The following is a 4,398-nucleotide window of genomic DNA, read 5'->3' as shown; positions in this document are numbered from 1 at the left end:
GATTCTCCAAAAAGATCAGAAAAAAAGAGCTAGAATCCCACAGGCTCACACTCATAAAGGGTTAATAGTTACAAAACACTGGAAGCTATAGATGAGCTCTGAAGGAAATATGGCAGTGCTCCTAATAGAAAAAAAGAGGTGTGAGGAGACTCATGTGGCAGTACAAGGACCTCTTCAAAATCAGGCAGGAGAGACATGGAGTAGAACTGGCCATGCACAAGGACCTCAGACAGAGAAAAGGTCCAAATGGACTAGGACTCAGGACACTGTGATCCTATTTTTCAGAAAACAGAAGGCTTGACCTGACTACAGATGCTTGGTAAATGCATTCATTCATGGATTTCATCAGTGTTATTGTTATAGGTTGATTTGTATCCCTGTTCTATAAATGAGCCAAAGATGATCTCTAAATATTGGTCTCAAGTTGTCGATTTCTTTATAACAGGCTGGGCCCTATTAGCCCCAAAAGACTTCTAGTGTCAAACCTTTTCTCACATTCAACTGCTTTAAAAATAGCCTAAATAAGCAGATTTTTAGCCACTTAGAGCCTGCCTAATTTACATATCCATGAAACTGCCTCCCAACATCTGCCAACCATGGATAAGATAATCAGTACCAGTATCAGTTACCAGTGACTTGTCTCCAATTCATGTGTGTCAGGGTAGGGTTTCCAATGGCTGATTTTTCAGAAGTAGATTGCCAGGCCTTTTTTCCAAGGTACCTCTGGGTAGACTTGAACCTCCAACCTTGAAGCTAGTAGTTGAGTGTGTTAACCATTTGAGCCACCCAGGGACTCTAGGTAAGATTTAAAAAAAAAAAAAAAAAAAAAACCCTTTAGTTATAAGGAGCCCAGAATGCTACTGCTTTTGGTGCTCTCTGACCCAGAGACTCCCCATTTTGCTGCAAAGAGACAACATCTAGGGACATAAATCCTTTCTCCTCTCTTCTCCATCTGGTGACTCCTTGCACCTCCCTTTGCCTCTGGAAGACCTCCTGCTGTGGAGAATCAATCTATGCTTGCAAACTCACAACACATTGACCCCAATACATAGCTTGGTCATATCTTCATTAGCCCTAAACTCACTGTTGCTTTGTGCTGTCAAGTCAATTCTGACTTATAGTGACCCTACAGTTTCTCAGAAAGATATGTTGAAGTCCTAACACCTTCCATACCCATAAATATGATCTTATTTGGAAATAGTCTTTACAGATATTATTAGTAAAATTAAAATGAAGTCATACTCAAGTAGGATAGGTCCTAGTCCAATATGACTAGTGTCATTATAAAAAGAGACACTGTGACAGACGGAGGCACAACACAGGCAGCAATTTGAGTTAAGCTCCCACAAGCCAAGGAACTCCTGGAGCTACAAGAAGCTGGAAGAGACAAGAAAGGACAGACAGAGAACATGGCCCTGCCAATACCCTGAATACAAATATCTAGCCTCCATAACTGTGAGAGAATACATTTCTTTATTTTAAGCCATATAGTGTGTGGTATTATGCTATGGCAAACTAATACAGTTTCCAGAGCCTACAAGATGTTAAGCACCTGGCTAGGTGTTGAGGATCCAATGTGAATGTAACAAACTTGCCTTTTAAATCTTAAGGTTGAACTGGGAATGAAGGTATCAATTGATTATAAATACCAGTAGTACTAAGAACTGAGAGTGAAGTGGGTGAATTTATAGGATCCCCACTGAGCTGAGGATGAGGTAGGACAAGGAAGTCTTTGGGAGGATGTGGGTGGGGCCTGAAAGATAAGTAGGAGTTTTCTCAGTGTTATGGCTGCCATGGTGAAGAACAGGCTGGGGAAAGAGAAGGGTACTGACAATACTATAGAAGCAAGAAAGAGCATAAGAAACTGAAAATTGCAGCAAATCTGGGATAAGATGAGCAACGGGGAGGAGGTTTGGGAGGGCCAGAATGAGGACGCCCTGTGAGTCCCTAGAAGGGAGGTAGGTGGTTATTTTTAGTTTTTTGTTTGTTTGTTTTTATGAGAAGACAATAGACCACGAAATATCTGTCAGGCCCACCATTCAAATCAGATTTTCACTCAAGTATTTCAGGCTGCAGAAGTTAGAAAGAGAATAGATTGGATGCAAAGAGCAGGTGTAGAGGACAGATTAGGAGGTTACTGCTCTCATCTAGGCAAGAGGTGACAGTGGCTTAGCGAGGGAAGTGACAGTAGTAACTTGGATGTCTGTAGCATTGCAAACAACCTGAACACAGTGAGATCCTAATATGCCACCCTCCTACAAATAGCCTACTACATTCATCTCCCATTTGAGCCACTATTACTAGGAATTTTATTTCTGCTCTCAAAAGGGGTCCCACCCCATCCCAGTAGAAGTCACTCACATGTGTTATCTGCAGGCCCCACAGCTCTTCCAGTGCAGATAATGGCAATTCACTTCCTTCTTGCCTGTTACTCAAGACATAGCCTTGCTGTCATCCTTAACTTCTCTGTTACATCCCAATATAGACGATCAGCAAATTCTGTCAGCTTTACCTTCCAAATAAATCTAGAACTGGACCATTTCTAATCACCTGGTTGGTCCAAGACACCATCATTCATACCTGGATTGCTGTCCTAGCACCCACCTGGTCTCTCAGCTATAGCCACAGGACTCAAGCCTATTGCCCACCCACTCCCCTTCAGCCTCAGCAGAATAAAGTAGGATCATCATCGCCGTCTTCTGAAACCATTTAGAATGTACTCTGGTCAGGACAACCAAGATTTACATTGGAGAGGTCAGTAGTTTTGTTTGGGGGACAAGGGCACCAGCATGTCATTTGGCTCAAGTAGAACTTGTACTCAAGTCTTAGTCTAGCAGTTGTTTCACTATCTTCCCACCACCCTGGAAATGTTTGGGGATTTTACAATCATGCAGAACCTTGGACTGAATACTAGTGCATTCATCTCCCATTTGAACCACTATTACTAGGAACTTTATTTATGCTCTCAAAAGGGACCCCACCCCCTGCCAGTGGTGGTCACTCACATATTTTATCTGCAGGCTCCACAGCTCTTCCAGTCTGGAATTGAATGGGGCTCAGGAAGACCCCTACAGAGTGGAACCAGCTCCTGTGTGAATCAGCCACTTACAAATACAGTGGCCTCTGCTTAGCCTCCAGCCTACTCTCCCCACTTTCTCCACAAGCTTCTGGGACAGACTTGACTACGCATTTACCATTGGTGTGAGTGGGAAAGGGAAGCACTGATTCAGAATCTACTAAGTGCCAAATTCCGGGGAGAAAGATAAATACTTCTCTCAAGGAGTTCCCAGCCTACAAAGAGACAAATGGAAACAGTTGTAATTCAGCAGGTGAGGCCTCAGGACAGGTGAGCTGAGGGAAGCTGCAACCAGATGGTCAGAGTTTGGGAAGCCTCATAGCCAGCAGCACTCAAGCCTGGCTTTTACAATGTGTCCTTGGGCACATGAGAATAGTCTAAAAGGGTATTTGAAAAATGCAGATCCACAGGACCCACCTCCAGTTGCTCTGATTCAGGTGATCTGAGGTGGAGCCCTGGAATCTTGCAGGTTTAAGAATGTCCTGGGGGATTCTGACTCAGGTGGACTTATTTTAGAAGCCTGGAGAATCATGCTGCTGTGGGGGAGGGGTTGATGGGTTAATGGATTGTCACTGTTGCCCAGGAAGGATTGGAGTCACAGTGTGTTTGTGAGTAGTTCTGGAGCATAGAAGGGAAGGACAAGGACAACCAAAAGGCACCCATACTTGACAGAGGTCCTGAGACTGGTGTAAAAGGAATAAACCGCCCTGGACATTGTGAGGGAGGTGCTAGCCTTACAGATCTTAATGCTGGTCACATCTCCCTCATTGGAACCTAGCAATCTGGGTGCCCCATTGCATTTCATCTCTCCATCTGCCTCTGCTTCCCAGTTGCAACACAGACTTGAGGCTCACTTACTTCCAAGTTTAATCCTGTCCTTCTGACACAACCTCCTCTCGTAGCCCAGTGGCTACTGCTCTTTGAGCTACAAGGACTCACGCAGGTGAAACTCCCATAGAAATTAGAGCTAAGGGTTTTGTTTTTGTTTTCCATTTCTTTAATCTGGAGGGAGAGCTTCAGAATCAGAATCAGAAAATCTTGGTGGAGCCCCCAGAGCCAGACAATGGGCCTGAATGGGAAAAGAGCTGTTACATTTTGGGGAATGGCGGTCAATGTTATGAGACAAAATGTGTATGAACTTCTGAGTGGAAAATGAATTTTCTCTGTAAACTTTCACCCAAATCACAATGTTGTTGTTGTTGTTGTTGTTATGTGCCCTCGAGTCATACCTGACCCATAGCGACCCCTCCTTGGGTTTCCGAGGCAGTATCACTACGGAAGTAGGATTGCCCAACCTTCCTTCCGAGGAGTGGCTGGTGGGT

This window comes from Orycteropus afer, unplaced genomic scaffold, assembly GCF_000298275.1.
Source record: "Orycteropus afer afer isolate SDZICR_OR568_19922 unplaced genomic scaffold, OryAfe1.0 scaffold00455, whole genome shotgun sequence".
NCBI classification, from domain to species: domain Eukaryota; kingdom Metazoa; phylum Chordata; class Mammalia; order Tubulidentata; family Orycteropodidae; genus Orycteropus; species Orycteropus afer.
Note: the sequence above shows the minus strand (reverse complement) of the source record.